Source organism: Protomyctophum parallelum (genome assembly GCF_964188405.1).
Source record: "Protomyctophum parallelum genome assembly, chromosome: 10".
Taxonomy (NCBI): Eukaryota; Metazoa; Chordata; class Actinopteri; order Myctophiformes; family Myctophidae; genus Protomyctophum; species Protomyctophum parallelum.
The window spans coordinates 42,321,335-42,340,622 of record NC_139704.1 but is presented as its reverse complement, the minus strand read 5'-3'; the positions used below and the strand labels follow the sequence as shown (position 1 = coordinate 42,340,622).

At 42.2% G+C, this 19,288-nt stretch overlaps 1 protein-coding gene across 2 annotated transcripts in view; it reads right to left on the bottom strand.

The window, feature by feature from the left end:
- The window catches only part of ccser2a (coiled-coil serine-rich protein 2a), an 83,545-nt gene extending 66,519 nt beyond the window's left edge, over positions 1-17,026 (bottom strand). Inside the window, exon 1 of one of the 2 annotated variants that reach the window (XM_083775747.1) lies at positions 16,401-17,026. The gene's annotated coding sequence lies outside the window, so the exon portion shown is untranslated. The remainder of the gene's footprint in view (positions 1-16,400) is intronic. The other variant, XM_083775746.1, reaches the window with a different exon arrangement.
- Positions 17,027-19,288: the final 2,262 nt, after the last annotated feature.

Here is a 19,288-nt window from a genome sequence, read left to right as displayed (position 1 = left end):
ATTAGTCTATAGTAGATTATCTATACTGTAGATTAAATGAGAGGTCACATGACAAATACCTGATCATACTATATTTCAATACATGTAATATATTGAGTATTACAGATTTTCTCTACTATTTCCAATTTCAGGGCAGATATGAATCTGCCATTCCGCATTGGGGCTGATGTAATTTGCTTGCGGCACAAGTACACTGTGAGCAATGTACTACTTGTGGCTGTGCCTCAAGCAAATTCAATCAGGGGCCAACACAGTACACGGACTACATTCCCTATCACACAGTGGTCTTTTAAGTCCAAAACAGCCCACAGGATAAACAACAAAAAAGGCATTTAGGCAAAACAGCTGAACTGACTGTGACACGCATTCAAAGGTAGGGCAGTAACTCAGGCACACCATCTGTCAACTGCCCATGTGAAAGCATGCCCATCCCCCCACGGCAGTTTAGTAAATAAATATCCATCACCAGCATAATAAAACATGGGAAATACCCTTTAAGCACAACGACATTAACCACGGGTGGCTTTGGCTAAGAACTGCATCCCTGGCCTATATGCAACCACTCATTAAGCCTTGATATTGGGGGTGGATACACAAATAGCACACCTAGTGATGTAACGTTGAGGTCAAAGTTAGTGCATGTGTAAAGATGCTGCACTCTTAAGCACAATGCATACTGGAGCCACAGTTTCTGTAAGAGAAGCAATGCAGATTGTGCAAACAAAACAGTCAAAGACCTTGATTCCAAAGCATGAATGCTAAACTGAGCTATTTGTGAGATGGTCAATAAACAGTCAAAGGCCCAGGCCGTAGCGTAACGGTCTGGGCACCGGACTGGTGATCCAGTCGCGGTGTGCCGCGGGTTCGACTCCCGGACCCGACACGGCCTTTACCGCATGTCATCCCCCCATCTCTCTCCCGTTTCCTGTCAGCCTACTTTCTATCCCTTAAAAAATCAATAAAGGCGTAAGCCGCAAAAAAATATCTTTAATAAACAGTCAAAAAGAAAATAAAGCTAAATTAGGCACAATAAGTGTTAGAAAGACTTTCATTAATTAATGGTACAGTAGAGCTGCACAATGACAAAAATCCTAATCCTTTACTTTTATTACTTTGCTGAATGTTGTAATAATCACAATTATGAATCACAATAATTAATCTTATTTTATACTATTTGTAATGGCTTTGTTGTCTATTGCTTGCTGCCATACATTAGTATGTAATGATTCATTGTCTATTTTTTACTGTGCCTCTGTGAGCCTGCTGGGAGATGGATTGTATGATGTTCTTAATGGTGAGGACTGAGACAAGGGCATGGAGTAACAGCTGACCAAAAAAGTTATTGCCGGCCCAGGCGGTGGCGTAACCGTCTGGGCACCCGACTGGTAATCCAGTCGCAGTGTGCCGCGGGTTCGACTCCCGAGCCCGACACGGCCTTTACTGCATGTCTTCCCCCATCTCTCTCCCGTTTCCTGTCAGCCTACTGTCTGTCCCTTCAAAAAACCAATAAAAGGCGTAAGTTATTGCCAATTTTCACACAGTACAGTATATAATTGTGAAACCGTGAAATCATGATTTTCCATTATTTCTGATTACCGGTAATTGTCCTTTGATTTATGGATATGCACTCAATGATGGGCTTGGGATGGAGGGTATTGACAGACAGACGGATACATAAAACAGACAGAAAGAGTAACAATGAGAAAGAGAGAGAGAGAGAGATCCTCCATAGCTCGTGCAGCTGTTTATTCTCAGCAGATATCTGCAGAGATGATGACATCTTTTGGTTCTTTCCTAGTATACTGTATATTGGGGGAGAGAGCATTCTGACACCCTGCCAGCGAGGAGTTCCTGCCTGCCTTCTTTTCCGACCCCAGTAAGCAAGCACTGGGAAGATACACAGGAAGGAAGGTTTAATATGTGAGCGAGTGTGTTGTTTGTGTTTCTTGGTTACTTTACACTGTTCTGTGGAGTGCCTTCTACCCAAAAAAACCCCCACAAAAAAACACATATTTTCCCACATAAAAGTAAAACCACCAATAAGCTCCACCAGCAGCCAGAACAGGTCATTTGTTATTGCAGCAGTGTGTACTTTTTTATGCTACAAACCTTTATATCAGGTTTTAAGGACCATATCAAATACAATATCTTTTGAAAATCAGCATGTCCACATTAACACTCCATATTTCACCGGTGTACAGTAGTACAGAGAAGTTATCAGGGACTAGTGTCACCAGGCCAAAGAAAGACGTGCAAACAAGGGAAGGAGGGTTATATATGAGGGATCTGCAGCAAGAACCAGGTCATTTGTTTTGGCAAAGATTTCACTTTCAAACGTGCGTGCATGCACAGACAGCAGACACACGTGTGTGCGTCCACACTCCACACACACACACACACAGTCACACACACACACACACACACACACACACACACACACACACACACTGCAGGGCAGCATTCTTCAGGATCAACAGGACGGACGCATATCAGATGCGACAGCCCCAGGGCTCTGATCTATTGGGTCAGTGAGGCTACGCATGAGTGGAGCAGCACTACTACATAAAATAAGGCCCCTCCCCCATTCAGCTTCACCACAAGGTTGGTCCTCAACTCCCAACGCTCATATACGTAGCACCCAATCACAACACAACCTCAGCTCCATCACTCAACAGCATAATGTGACACGGGTTACGTCACCGCTTCCCTCATTTACCTTCGCTCATGTGTTTTCCAAGTTTATGGAGCGACTCGGGAGGCTTTTTATTTCACTCAATTCGGACAGTGGGAAGAGAGCCAGCGAGGCAGAGAAAGTAATAATGTGTGTGTGTGTGTGTGTGTGTGTGTGTGTGTGTGTGTGGGGGGGGGGGGGGGGGGGGGGGGTGTGTGTGTGGGGGCGGGGCACTTCCTCCTCACACAGTGGCCTCGAGCAACAGACAATTGTCTGTGGAATGTTCTCTCATATTCTAAATTCTTTATTTCTTTCACTCATTCCCTCCACAGACTCTAACTTCATGACCAGAGATACTAGTAAGCAAATCCAGCAGCTGTCTGATGGGGATACTATCTGGACCAGGGTGTGAGCTAAACAACCAGGAGGAGCGTGGCGAGTGGTGAAGAAGGGAAAACGCCTGGAGGCGGGAAACACAAAGGGAGGAATGGGGGAGGGATGAAAAGGGGTTGAAGAAGGTTATATCTTCTTTGACAATGAGTGGTCCTTAGTTGGCACGGCTTAGCGGGCGTCTACAGTAAACCTTGCTTCTCTTTCTTCTCCTCCCACATTCCCTCTATCACTCTTTCTCTCTCATTCTCTTTGCTGTTGTACAGCAGAGCCAATCTGCCAGTCTTGTCTGTGTGCCAGAACTGTGGCCTCTTGAGACTGTAAATCTAACCGTCATTTGAGCTGCAGAACTAATCAATTGTACGGATCAATAACTCCATAAAATGAGTGGTGAGTGCAAGATGGCACCCGGGCCAGACGGACATCACTCTCAGACAAGAAAGTTAACTTTATTTGTATGGAAGGACACGCCCACATACAGTACATAGTAGTATGCAACATAGCTTCCCCCTGTTGTCTATGTTACAGATCTGGTTTGTTTTAGCTTTAAACATGAGCTAAATTAAATCCAAGATGAATGTTAATTTTGTGTACAGTACAAACTGCACTGCTACCACAGCCAATGAAACACTGGACTCCTTTAAGTCACCCACATATTTGTATTCATTAGCAGCTCAGTTGGTCTTTCCACAGTTTCCATCAACCATTTGCAGCTCAGTTGTTCTTTCCATCAACTCTCTAACAAACATTAAACTATGGCAGGCTGTTTCATCATATACTGCACTAACTACAGCATTATTACAACATTCCTGTTTGCTAGTATCAATATAAACATTAGACATACACACTGCAAGCAGACAATTTGTATTTTACTAGTCACCTGTCTGTTGTTTGTAATAGTACAAATAAGCACTACGGCTATATATCTTTAGCAACTAATAAAGAGTCTGATGGTTGCTGAGATGTAGTGTCTTGTTTATTAACTATTGTTGAATGGTAAGGAGAGGCCAGGCACTGGATCTCCATCCATGCCCTCGTATAGCCATCTTCGGGGACCCCAGTGACACACTAACCCTTCAATCCACCCATGCAGATGTAATCGCATTCACCTCCCTTTTGGCATGAAGGAGGATTCTGCTCATGTGGAAATCCCCTTCCCCCCCACCTATATCCACCTGGCTGGTAGACATGATGTTTTTCCTAAAGCTTGAAAAAGTAAAATTCACAATTAGAGGCTCAATTGAGAAATGTTAGATGGCAACCCTTCATATCACACTTCAACAACTTGGTAACACTCCCGAGCGATCAGTTGTAATTTAATTTAACTACTCAGCATCAATTTCAATGTCCCAAGGAGGTATATGCATGCAGTAGGCTATATTACACAATATAATGTCTATGTCTATTTGGTAATTGACATTGTTTGTGTTTTATTCTCTGTTTATGTCATGTTTGTTCTTTTCTTCTTCTTTTTGTTTCTTTTTATTCATTTATTTTTCTCTTTTTTTGTTCATCTTACTTACTCTATTTATTTTTCCTTATTTTGTTGTATTTAAATTAATTTTAATTCTTATGTTTTGCCTCCCCTAGGACCCATGGGAGGGTGGGAGGGTGAACGGGAGGGTAGGCTGGGCAAGCGTGACCACTCTTGGTCATCCTGCCCAACCTAAGGGGAAGGGTTGCACAAATAATTTTAAAAAATAAACTGGGAATGTCACCAATAACAATAACGATGTAAGACTAACCTTGTACATCTCCCTGAATAAAGAAATATATTAAAAAAAAAGGAGAGGCCAGGTACACAATTTGCCTATTAATTGTGATTGAATTGTGCAGTCCTAAAGTCAGCAGAACAAGAAAGTACTAATGCGACTAATGCTTGATTATTAATGACCTTTGTTTCATTTGAACCACACAAAAACACAACATACACATTACACACACAGGCACACAGACTGGAAACGCCCCAAAGAATCCCAGTTCTAGGTTTGTGAAATGATGTGTTGTGATAGAATCCTTTGAAGTCAGCATCGATTCTCAGAGGGGTAATAATTCGGGGTGGTTTCTGGTCAGGGCACTAGTAGGCCAATCGCTCACTCAGCCATGAAAGGACCCGCAGATTGTCATTAGATGATGCTAATTGAATGAGACAGGGTTGAAAGCAATACTGACGCTTGCGCTTGGCTATAGCCAAAAGTGAGTGTGGGTAAGGGAACACCAGTGTGAGAGCTAACGCTAACTGATGCTAATCCAATGAGAAGGCATGGAAGCCGTGCTAATGCCATATACTAATGGATGTAAATCAAATGACGGCAGCAGAAACAGAAAGAGAGGGGAGGGACTGACATAGTACTGAAAGATGGGGAGACTTAGGAAGGACCATCTGATCACCATGCTGCATCACATTATGTGCCCTGCCACAGGAGGGAACACACACACACACAAAGAGAGAGAGAGAGAGAGAGAGAGAGAGAGAGAGAGAGAGAGAGAGACAGAGAGAGACAGAGAGAGACAGAGAGAGACAGAGAGAGACAGAGAGACAGACAGACAGACAGACAGACAGACAGACAGACAGACAGACAGACAGACAGACAGACAGACAGACAGACAGACACAGACACAGACACAGACACAGACACAGACACAGACACAGACACAGACACAGACACACACACACACACACACACACACACACACACACACACACACACACACACACACACACACACACACACACACACACACACACACACACACACACACACACACCCTGCAGACCACCCTCATCCACTCCCTCTGGATAGAGAAACACAGCTGTTACTGACTGGACACCAAACTGCCAAGTCATTCTGCACTCTGCCTACTTCAGTTCATCTGAACTGAAAGGAAGGTGGCATCCGGCCGAGACCGGAGCACAGGAAGAGGCTTTTCAGAGTGTGTGTGTGTGTGTGTTTGTGTGTGACAGACTCAGTGAGCACAGTCTCGCGATCGAGAAAGGCCGTCATAGGCAGACCTGTGTCCCGAGAGAAGACAGACTATGCACCCACTGCACACAAAATGAAGTGGAAACAGAGCTACACTTCCTAACCATCTGTCCATTGTACCAAGACATCAGAGACACATACTTCCCACAGATTACAACCACACACAGAGATTTTGAAAACATGACCAATGACAAAAAACTCCCATATCTGCTGGGCGAAGTACAACAATGTGCAAACACAGCAGCAAGATTTGTGAGTTGCTGTGATAGGAGAAGGATATCAAATGGAACACAACCACCCTAAAGACTAATCATTGTGTATATTCCTGCACTATACCTGCATCGAGTGACCTTGGTACATAGAATTTGATCTATTGAAGATTCTGACCTTCAAATGTACATCATTTTTGTTTTGATTGTATTGCTGTATTGTTGTATTCTTGTTGTTCTTTCTGCTTTGGCAATGTAAACGTATGTTTTCTCATGCCAATAAAGCCCTTTGAATTGAATTGTGTGTGTGTGTGTGTGTGTGGGGGGGGGGGGGGGGAGCACAGTGCTTTCAACTAGGGTGCATTTAATATTGATAGGCCATTAGGAGCCCCCATTAGTAGTACACTACCAGGGGGGTGGAGTTGTGACAAGAGCAGCAACATGTCCCCCATCATGAGACTATGTTACAAATAAATGCACAAATCTCTGTATGTACATATGTATATTACACATCTATAATCCACGCATCTCCAGAACCGCTCGACCCCCCGACAAACAACACATTTGCGCCACACGTCGCAGACAACTCGAGGGATTGCGGTGCCCGGTATCGAGTCGGATCGGCCGTTGTCCAGAACCTCCAAAAAAAGCTCTGGCCATGGCTCAAATTATGAGCAAATCCATTGGCATGGCAAACCTAGCCCCCTAAACATGCTTTGACAGGTTCCGCACACCTGTCGAACTCCCCACACTTGCCATTTGATTACTTAGTCAGTCCACTTTCAGTTTGCAGTGCACTCAACATTTGACGTTCACCATTGAACAAGAACTTTCCAGAATTACAGACCCCCCCCCCCCCCCCCCCATATATGGGAATGCCCATATATTGATAACATCAGTGAGCTGAGATCTCGATGGGCATCAAAGGAATAAGAACAGAGACATATACAGAGATATAGGTTACAACAGGTACTCTGACAATGGAGTATAATGGGTATTGCATAATTATTTCCTAACTCGGTCTAGTAATTATAATGGAGAGTCCGAGATCTTACTTGGAGTACCTCAACATTTGGGGGAAAATAGGATAGAACTTTTCAAAGGAAGAGGAGACAACAATCAGAGAAAAGCCATATCTAAAGTAAAATGTCTAAGGCTAAGGCTAATCTCCAAAGAGCTGCAGCAGCAGGGTTAGATTCTAATAACTGTGGAAAAAGTACCATAACAGAGTCTACCTCTCTGAAGTGATAACAGTAAAACAGGGATTATTTATGGTTCTTTTAAAAGATATGGTGCAAACTCAACCAGCCCCACCTCGTTTCGTGCTTCGCAGCGAACATCTGCCTCTAACTCTCATCCGCGGTGAAGTGCCGACAGTAAAAGTGCATGAGCACAACTGGTCCCTCGATATCACTTTACGAGTGCATATGATGTCACTGGGCCTTGTAAACCACACAGACACGCCTGATACAGGCCACATCAACAGCACTCTTCATAATAGTGTGTATAAAAGACTGGATTTTTACACAGACTTGGATTTTAGGGGGTTCAAGACCGAAGGTTTTGTTGTGCAGATTTATTCTTTTTCTCCTCTGCTAAGGTTTTGCTCATTCCTGTGATGGTAAATGGTACTTTTTTTAAATAAAATTGTCACCTCACAAGTGATAGGAAGTTGTGTGCAAGCCTGATACGTACCTAAGATTGTCAGTCAAAGATTAAAGGGAAACTTCACCCTTTTTGCAAAAGAATATATGTTAATGACGTTTAGAAGACTTTCCTGGGGGTCTCTACAGTATGTGTGTAATGTGGTTTTAGATATTTTAGATTTGAGCAGACTTTTTTGCAGAAAGGGTGAAATTTCCCTTTAAGGCCAGAGCCAACTTAGAGTTACACAAACAGATAAAGGTTGAGACAGTGAAAGCTTAAATTGGAGAGCCAAAACATGATAGTCATTATAAGAGTTTACTGTAGCTCCAAATCCATCCACCAACACTTTACACATTAGAACACATTCTACTAGACATAACATGGCTCTTAATGTGGTGAAATCTGATTTGGTCCTGTTCATCTCCATAGGGGCTCCGTACAATGTCCACACTTCCATCAACCTAATTGCATTTATCACAGCGGCACTCCAGATGCTTTCTCTGATCCCACTACACACACCGACACATGTGTGTGCGTGCTAGCCTGTATAGTGTCTAGACTCAAGAGTCAGTTCTCCCGGCAGACAGCAGTATGTAACCTTGACATGAACCTGGCTGCTGGACCCTGCATCATTTTCTCAACTTCTGATTGGCTGTCTGAGATGGGGAGGCTGATAAGTGTCACCTAAGCAACGGCGGATTTGTTAGTCACTTACCGCAAAGTCATTAGAGGCATTTATGCAACTGAGAGCTACAGTGCACAGATAAGAACTCTGACATTTTTTAACCAAAGGCTTAATTTCTACTCTTCCTAGTGGAAATTGGGTTAAAACCACACACACAGTACTAAATTGTTGACTACTATAATCATAGATTGTATGTGTATATGTTGTGTTTTTATATGGACCTTGAGTCTGCAATAAAAACATTCATTGAAATGGATTATCTGTTATATCTGTCAGTCAATGTCTGAGCTTGTGCTCAAAGGTAATGGATGTCAGCTTTTGGCATGGTGTGTATCTCTGACTCAACGGCATTTGCTTAGTGCTTAATTCTGATGGGTCAATCAAGGCATTTTCCGGTCTGTTATTGCGTGATAGAATACCAATGTTCGGTTTACTTATTTACTTTGCAATACAGCTAATACTAAGGCAACTAAGCTATTTTTATTTTTTAATAATGGTTTGTGAGTAGCCATATAATAATATTTTGGTGAGTTAGTTCTGGCAATCAAATGGGTGTGAACTGTGAAGCAAATATGACACAACCTTAACCCATTCTGACCTGAGATCAGATTCTAAAAATGTCTTCTACATCCTGACAGTTTTCTGAAAAAGCTATGTTTCTATGTCAGTCGTTCTTCGATTTTCAAAAATAGCAGACCTACAAGCTCGTAGCGCTATGAGCTTGTAGATATGCCATTTTTCAATAGCTAAAGCATAGCAATAATGCTAACACCAAAAGGGGTCCCCGCCTAAAATGGGTTAATGTGTGCGTGCATGTACGTGCGACTGAGTGGAAGTTAGTGAACCATACACCTCATAACACAGCTTGAATGTACTTTAGACGTGGACCATAAAACAAGACCAACAGAGCCAAACAGTGGGGGGAAGAAGTTCAAATTCATGGCGTCGTTTTAATTTACTGTTTTTCAGTACTGAACTATGGCTTCAGGGGCACTATATTTCATTACTGCTTTTCACATAACCTGCAACCAATATTAAAACTAGAATAAATTGAATTGGTGCACACACACAACAACATGTGACATTGTGAGTATTAATTCAACTATTAACACATTTGTTTAAATTCCTCGCATGCCTCATACAGTAGCTATCTCCTTCCATGGAAGGTACACACTCAAATTAAGAGAGATATGCCATGAAAATAAGCAAGGGATCTTTCTATATGGACTTGCCTGACATGTTGAATTTTGTACTTCATCTCTCTGCTGTTAGAAGGGATACAGGTTCAGACTACTGTGCAGCTAAGGGGACAACAACGCAAACACCAACAGGCAATCCAAGTGTAAAGTACTGTAGCTTTTACAGCACAGCCAAAAACATGTCACCACTCACCATTGCAATAGATTTAGTAGAGGTAGGGCTATTATCTAACTATATAACACTTAAATATCCTGTTTCAGGATACGGAAACTGCTTTTTGGATTAATGACATCATGGGACAGCTGGGTTCCAAGATGATGAAAATATCCTATGGCAAGTTCATGATCTAGCCAGACAGCCAGCCAGACAGCCTCCCCACTAACTGATAAACAGATCATGAAAGTGTAAGGTGACCCTGATGGCACCCCACCCATCACTATCACTCAGGCTAATGGCCAACAATGATCACCTCTCTAAAATATTCTCATGATCCATTACAACATTACCAGGAACTTGCACTAAACAGGAAATAGTACCATTCTGAAAGTAGTATATCAGGAGGTTCAGGAAGCTGTGCTACTGACAGTATCGTTTATAACCTGTTATCAAGATGGGCAGATGGGCCTCTCTCTATAAGTGTTGGACTAAGGCAGGGATGTCAAACTCAAATACACGGTGGGCCAAAATAAAGAAATTGGTAGAAGTCAAGGGCCGGACTGTGTTTCAACACACGGGCACCGCGGTCAGGAGGACGTCCCAGGCAAATAGCAAAGAAGTGAATGCATTTAAAACTAAAAATGCAATATTATTAAGCTCAGTTTCCTGTTCTATGAGCCTCACAAAGCAGGACTTGTAGTATTATGGTGGTCTGTGCAATATACCAGAGGGCCAGTTCTAATACTAATTAAATATCATCCCACGGGCCAAAGATAATTCATTCACAGGCCTGATTTGGCCCCCGGGACTTGAGTTTGACATATGTGGACTAAGGCCTAAACACATAATACTTCTCACTGAACTGTGATCATCTAACCACAATAACCCTCAAACCCTGACATTTGGGCAATTCTTCAAACAATGGCACATTTTACATACCGGAAAAATAGCAGATCTACAGGCTTGTACAACAAGTATTATGGCTTAATTAGTTAATGCTGAAATACTGTATACAATGAATTGTGAAAAGGTGCCTACTGCTGCTGATCTGTACTGCGTGTTGAATTACACTGTACTTTAAGTCTTGGAACTCAGCAGAAGTCAATGCACAAGTACAGTGCTAGATCGATAAGTGCTGCTCTTAAACCTGCAGGGGTGCATGCATATAAACTCCTGAAGCAGCATGTTTGTTGTGGAAACACAAGCACAAATAAACAGCAAAGCTGGTCACAAAGCGAGTCACAAACTGGTAAACCTTATAGGATAGGACATATATAAACTGTCCCATATACTCTCCCATTGGACATGTTTGTATATACTGTATACCCATTGGGATCAAAAAAAGCAATTTTCTTATTTTTGGCCCTTTATGTCCATATAACACTAAACCAAACCCTAAGCCTGACCCCAACCTGAACCTCATTAAAATCATTCACGTATCAGGTCACGTATATATTGTCCTTGTGGGGATTTTTGGTCCACATGTGGCTTCCACCCAAACCTTCCTTAGATAACATGATATCACTCATGCTAGCCTGTAGAAAGTGCACAGTCAAACACATGCAGTGTATAGTGAACCCATTTGACACACCTGTGTCAAATGTGCACCTGCCATATGCTGTGTGCCGTGTAACCTGACTAACTGTGACCGCCTCCTCCTCGCTGCCAGTTGCCATGATAATTCCTCCTAGTCATGGAGGAGACGCGGCTTGATATTACCAATGCACTTAATGTGATATGCCAAGCCTTGCACAGTAAAACAGAGTATTAATTTAACTCTCAGAGTTGAACTCTGAGTTAAATGAATACTCAGGATTTGACAGTGTGTTAAGGTTCTGACTGTGCAGCGTGTCTTTAAATAGTGACCTTTAAATAGACAACGCTCTCCCTAAGGATTCATCGGCAGAGAACGGTTTGACTTCCTCTCTTCCTGCTCCATTTTGTCCTCATCTTCCAGGCAGTTCCCACTCATTCTATTCTCTCTGTCACTCCTCTCCGTTCTTTGCTTACACAGCACATTTCTATACAGTAACTGTCACAGTGGCACACTGAGCATTAGAGAACAATGAATCCTCACAGAAAATTGGATCATGGCCGGTGGTTAACTGTTATCATACACCCTACCTAGCCCTTACCTCATTGTGTTAGATCTAGTCGGAGTTGCTAGCTCAACAGATAATGCTAACCGTGGCTGTTGGGTTACCAACTGCCACAAGATAGTTGGCGATAGTATCAATGGAGCTAGTTCTATTCTACAGTATTTCAAACTTTCTAGCACACACTAGCTTCCTGTCACACATCACCTGGGTGGAGTTGGCTGGATGTGAGATACATGCCATATAAAGCATTTTGAATAGAGCAATTCAATGAAGTCCTTTATTTTCTGATGTCACACGTTGCCAATGAGCCTGCCATGCAAATAGCCCTATTTGAATCCTCTTTCAATGTGTGTGGTCAAGGTGACTTCAAACGTCCAAGGGATCAGGGTGCAGCCAGTTAATACATTGACCCCTCTCTGTCCTCAGTTTCTCTACACTGCATAAAGTGCAAAAATGTATCTTTAAAATAAAAGGTGGTCAGAATATCTCAGACTCTTCCAGATCTCATTTCCCCAAGAAATACATAATCAAAAATCTTGATTGTCACATCACAGGTTTACATGCAGGTGTAAAACAGTGGGTCAAATATGTTTGTGTGTCATAAAGTCATAATGCACATGTGAAATGAAACAAAATTCTAGTAGGTGCCACATAAGTGAGGTATGACGGAGACGTCGGAGAGATTTCAAACATCTACTGTACTGCAGCTGACCGAGCATGAATCAGGGTGACTCACCACTATATGGAAGACAATCAGAAGGTAAACCACGGTGTCATCCCACAGTCACAGTGCACAGCACTCATTAGTTCAAGTGACAGCCTGAGCAGGGAAGAAAATGATTAACTCTCATTTCTAACCCTAGGGGTATAAAGATCCTATACATCCCTGTCACATGACCCACAGAGGCTAGGAGGATTATTGAACGAGCCTGCCTGTATGGAGGTTTTATGGAAGGCAAAGCTTGGGTCCCTGTAGAGTACAACCACCAGCTCAGCTCAGCTCAGTTCAACAGCCCAAGGCTAATGCAAGACACAAGGGAATCACATGAAACGGTATGAGAGCGAGGTGGGGCGGGTGTCACATTATGCTTTGTCACATAAGATTTGAGCCACAATGGCTGCTTGGGTGATGTGCTGGCAAAACACAGGTACCAGATCATGAGGCATGTAACGATATGTTACATGCCTTTCTGGGTTTGGTTGCAATTTGAAGGATATAATATAGAACACAGAATAGTGTTCTCAGAACTGGTGAATAGAATTCACCAGTGATTCAGAACTGCACACATGCAGACTGCTTCCCTACTGCAGCTGTGTCAACATGGCTTTCATCATTCACATCAACAGACTCAGAGCTGTATTGTCATTTTCTCATCAAGGTGAAGATAGAAAATATCAGTTGCTAATTACACAGGTGGTTCACTCACAAAGGTTTGGTGTAATACAATCAAAGAAGTTACTCACTACAGTAACTTTTCCAGACTGTGGGAGCAATGTTTTAATCTAATAATGGCCATATATTATAATATTATTACGTGTTTGTTAAATCAATCTATACAGTATCTGAATCTTATATTTCTTAAATATTAAAGCAACAACATTGCCCAGGGCCAATGTAAGTAACAGTTAAAACGGTGGACCTAGCAGCAGTGGCCATGCGACCCAACAGAAACTTCCCACATATGTCCCTTAATACCCAGTGCAACTTATCGATGTGTAACTTGCCAAATCAAAGTCAGTAATATTTCTCAATGTAACATCCGAGGTGCCACAATGACCAGAAATAAACATGCACGTGAGCTCAGCTCACACACAGAGACAGAGCTATTCCAAAACCCTGTGTATCCTACAGCCTCACCACAGATCAAGAAGACGGGCTGATAACAGTGGCTAAGTATAGGACTAATGATAGGCCTCATACAGGCAGAGGGAGGGAGAGAGAGAGAGAGAGAGAGGGGATCAGATTCAAAGTCAAAGTCACATCATGCTCAGGCTCTGCACATATTATAGCCACAACACATACAGTAGGCTACTTAATCACACACTGCCTAGTGCCGAGTGCCGACACCACAATACAGCATGAAGTCATCTCTTGCCTGGGCCCTATAATTATTACCCTGCTGCTACAGTACCATCCTCATTGATTCTTAGCTACGGTCAGTACTCAGCAGAGTGGAACACATGGACACATAAAATCCCCCCTTCGACACACAAAGAGAGAAATATAGAGAAATACACAGTAAGACCCTCAGGGCTGTATTTTGCGTGAGTTAAGTACCAGGTCTTATTCCCTAACTTGAGTAAACTAAAGATCAATGCTCTTTGGCCACTCAGAATAGCCACATGGCATTGATCACGCCTCCAGGTCTTTAGTTTACTCAAGTTAGGGAATAAGACCTGGTACTTAAGACACGCAAAATACAGCCCTGAGTGTTGAAAGGGTCCATTTGTTTACATTTGTCTCTGAGTTACAAGAGGATAAATTAACACTGAGGTGTAGATTTGTTTGGAGGTCAATATGTTTATATGACCATAATACACAAATGAAGATGCACCCCAACAAACATGCAGCAACCTTGTGACGTAACAGATAGCACACATTTCAGACAATCTCAAGAGACTCCTCTTAGAAATTGACAGGAGGGCCAGTCAATGCCTAAAAGAGGGTGTCAATTCGACACCCTCTTTCAGGTAGTAGCCCTTCGTCTCTGCTAAAAGTGGTTGTTTTTGCATCTTATCTGTGTGGATGGAGTGTTCAACTCGGGGCTAGGGCACTTGAATGTATTCACTTGGAATGACTGCTATGCACTCCAATGTGCAGGGTGGTATGAAGGACTACTAATGTGCATTTGCACACATAGCAAAGATTCCAAGGAGCTGCTAAAGTAAATGGTGAAAGCACACACATGCAGACAGACAGCGAGATACACGCACACATGGACAGGAAAACCCCACACTAAACTACGATTTGGGGGGTCTTTCATTCAGAGACTCAGCTGTTGTTCGGGGGTTACATCGTAAACACACCCCCAGCCGAGATGGCGCGTCTGGGGCCCACGCCGACAGGTGCGTAAGGAACACACACACACGGACGGATGACTGATCTGGATGTGCTTGCCTTGTATCCATCCCCACCCATACGCACTGCGCAAGCACCCAGATAGTGTCCATCTCACTTACAGTGCGAGAAGCATGGAGGCATGCAGACATGGCATGAGGAATGCCCTGTCCTAATGTGTAGTGGGGCGTTGATGCCAGGGTGCTTTGCGCTGTCTGGGGCGCATAGGTCGTCGCCTGTAATGGCACGCAGACAACACACATCGGCTCATAAGACTTGACTGACAGCAGCTTTGGCCATGGTGTAAAAATATGAAGGTTTATGATTGTATTGAGTGTTGCAAAAGTAGGAGTGCTCACGGCTATAAGATTTGATGTTCTTCCTGACAGATATAACTTTATTACATTGGTGGAGGAGAAAAGAAGAGCCACGTGGGACAGATTTCCTTTTGGTGTGACAGTTTAATTATGTCACACAGTTCAATCTTAAATCAAATCAAGCAGCAGCACTATCTTACATGTATCTCTCCCTCGTGTATTAAATAGGCCTATATGTCATGATAAAGACATACTGTGGGCCTACTATAGGAATCAGTTTAAGCCCACCTTTCAGGTCTGTTTTAGACACATTCAGTGATGAATATTCCAACTGACAAACATTCTGGGGCCTTTCGTCAGGAATAATATAATCATATATTATGTAATTAGTTGCTCTTTTCATACGACTTAGTTATTATATAAAAGACTGGCTGTCCACATTCACAGTACAGTGACTTTTGTGAGTGGGAGTGAGGATGTAAATAATGGCTGGAGTTGCTTCTATAAGAGTCCACAGGCAGTTCACATAAATTGTGGAGTAATAATTTAACTCTAAGAGTGTAAAATTGACAGTTGTCAGTCCATGTTTACACTCCATTACTGTATACATTTTGCTGTAGAGCAGGAACACTGAGTGTTTCATTGTTACAGCTGGCCTCAGGCGCCACAGATGTGGACAGGCTGACTTGACATAAGATGTGAATCATGCACAGACCCAAGGGCATCTCAGCTGACGTAGAAAAATCCGTAATAATAATATATAACTAACAAGCAGTAACAAACCAGATGACAAGATACTTTACATAATATTTAAACTTTAAATAAATATTTAAAGTATCAGTAGTCCTACAGCCTCATACTCCTAGGCCTAATGCAAATTGTAACACCTATTAACTTCAATTCACTCACAACAAGGATCATTGATTTCACAAAATGTAAGAGGCCTAATATAATACAAACTATAATAGGTTTAGTTGCGCTTACCTGAAATATTATGCCGATATAGCATATTTATATCCATTTACAAGTATCCACCATGCTGGCTCTATTTCTTGGCAGTAGGCTAAGCAATTAACAACCTGTCTCCGAAGTGAAGTTTATGCCTCTCCCCATCTGTAGCATACAGTATTTCAGTCCAAAGTCCAAACACGTTGATATTGCTGAGGAATTGTTCGAGATATGAGGAGATGAAAGATCAACAGTCAATGAAGAAGTTTTGCTGGCTGGCTTGATGCGCGGAGAAGCTTTGGCTGTGTAACGATCGCAATCCAAAGCAACCAAGTCCGTATTCATATATTATCTATTACTTTTTTTAGGAGCCAATAAACTAAACTAAACATTTAAATGACATGCTGCAATTCCACCGCGGCTTCCAGAACAGCAGCCGTCTACAGCTACTACAATTACAATGTGTCAACACAGCACGCCACCGACCCGATACACTTTAACCACTATGTATATACTCTAAGCTATGGACGGCCGTGTACCGTGTGGTTCGGAAGCAACAAGCCTGGCGACACGACGGATCGTGACATGCAAAATTATCCGAAAATTATCCACTAAAAAGAAGAGTCATTCGGTCTAAAACTGTACCGTAACCCGAAATGACAGAATCCCCACTAAACAGAAATACATGACAGAGCCTCATTTGTTGGTGTCATTCCAACATCATCATCCTCTCTCTCTCTCTCTCTCTCTCTCTCTCCCGAGTCCCTCCCCCCTTCTGCCCTTCTGGGCGGAGTGGTCACCTGGGTCTCTCTTTCTGTTTGTACTCCTTCGTACGACGGTATCGCGGGCCGGAAATAACTGATCTACAAACTCACAGCGCGTCGCGGAAGCGACGCGCTGTGAACTTGTACATCTGCTATTTTCGGCGCGCGACACCAGTCGTGGTGGGTACGACGGCTTATACATTAAAAAAGCATCACGTAGAAATGTCAAACAAACCCGTGGTGAGAACTGGTGGAAATTCATTTTTCACGCGTCTTCATAATATCTGAGATTAATATAAATTATTAAGTAAGTAATTACAACGTATTTTGAACAGATTTTGAAAACAACTCGCAAATCATGTCTTCCTAGTCCTACTAGGTCCCTCCCACTGCGACCCCCCACCCCCACCACATCATTCATGATAACGTGACGTCAACACGCAGTTGTTAATAATACAATTATTATTATTATTATTATTACTAATTAAGTGTTACTATTTGAGAAACAAAAACCGGAATTATACATAAAATGACCAATCTGCAGAAAAGGGAAACATGTCTTGGTTGCATGTTCATATTTTCTTAAAGTTGTTATTAGTCGGTATCATCACAAGAGGGCAGTGTCTGCCTTGAATTCAGCCTAACTTCCATCTGCCCACTTCATTCCCCCCATTCTGTAAACTGGTTTGTTTCATTTTTGCTTTGGCAGTTTGGCAATGTAAATATGTAAACATAATGTTTTCTCATGCCAATAAAGCCCCATTGAATTTTAATATGAGAGGTGTGAGAGTGTGGATAGCATCATTGGTGGACCAAATACTGAAACCCATGCAGTACTTCAAAGTTCAAACTCAAACTAGGCTATATCTATAGATATATTCCTGGTCAAATATTACTCAACTAGCTACAAGTGAAAGTTGCTCATTCAATTTTGTAATGTAGTTAAGTACTGGAGTAGGCTACTTGCTTTTAAAAATATTAAGTATTCAAAATGTATTTTTAAAATACTTAAAGGACAACTTCAAAAAATTTCAACCTATATCTATTATCTTCATATAATTTGCTCACTAATGCTCTAGTGACATCATCGATGGGGAATCCAAGCTAATAAGCTTTTCTATTCCTGGAAAGTTAGCATGCTATAATGGAAGGCATTGTTCTGGTGTTAATACAAATAAATGAAAAATAAACAAAATCTTCTTTGAAAAAGAAAAACCTCACTGTAAGCAGGTTTCTGAACTGTAAACACTCGACAGCCTGAAACTGTTAAGTATTCAAAAGTAGAGTACACATTCCAAAGTACATTTTCCTATTCATATCAATGCATTGCTGTATTAAAAGTTTGACATTTTACCCCAAAATACAAGATTTTCCAGAAATCTTCAAAAAACAAAAACAAATAGCAGGTCTAAAGGCAAGCTCAGAACGGAATGCATCACAAGGTGTTGTGAGCTTGTAGATCTGCTATTTGATCTGCTATTTCTTCCTAGAAATGTAGTGGAGTGAAAGTCATGTGTCAAAGTGCCCAAGAATACAAATACTGAAGTAAATGACATACTCAAAAAATATACTCAGATAAGAGACAAACATGGAGACAACTAAATTACAAGCAAAAGAGGTTTCCCCACCTTTCCCTCTCCCTCCGCCCCCATTTTTTCTTGATCTCCCACTGTCTCTTTTTTCTCTCTCCCTCAAGTACAGCTCTCTCCCTGCATGCTACTCTCACATTCCATAAAAAGACTACACACACTGACTGAAAAGTCTTTGATTTTGTAAGAAAGGGTGGGGGTGGAGAGGAGAGGCATAGAGACTGGGCAGAGGAGGGGCAGATAAGACAAGAATGTAAAAAAAAAAAGAATTGGAGAATCAAATAAAAACAAATAAAAAGCGGAGCAGGTGGGACAGAGAGAAAGAGGCATGCAGCTGCAGGAGAAGGAGACAGAACAAGAGAAAACCCTGGTAAGATTTGTTATTTCTTTTTTAACTGAACAGAGTGTGTGTGTGTGTGTGTGTGTGTGTGGGGGGGGGGGGGGGGTCTCTTTAGAGAAAATTACTTCCTCAGCCAAAAGCTGAATGTCCTCTTCGTGAAACTCAACCCTTCATTTCCACTGTAATGGGAAATTATTGTGGTCTAGTGACTCAATGACCATCATTGCTTCC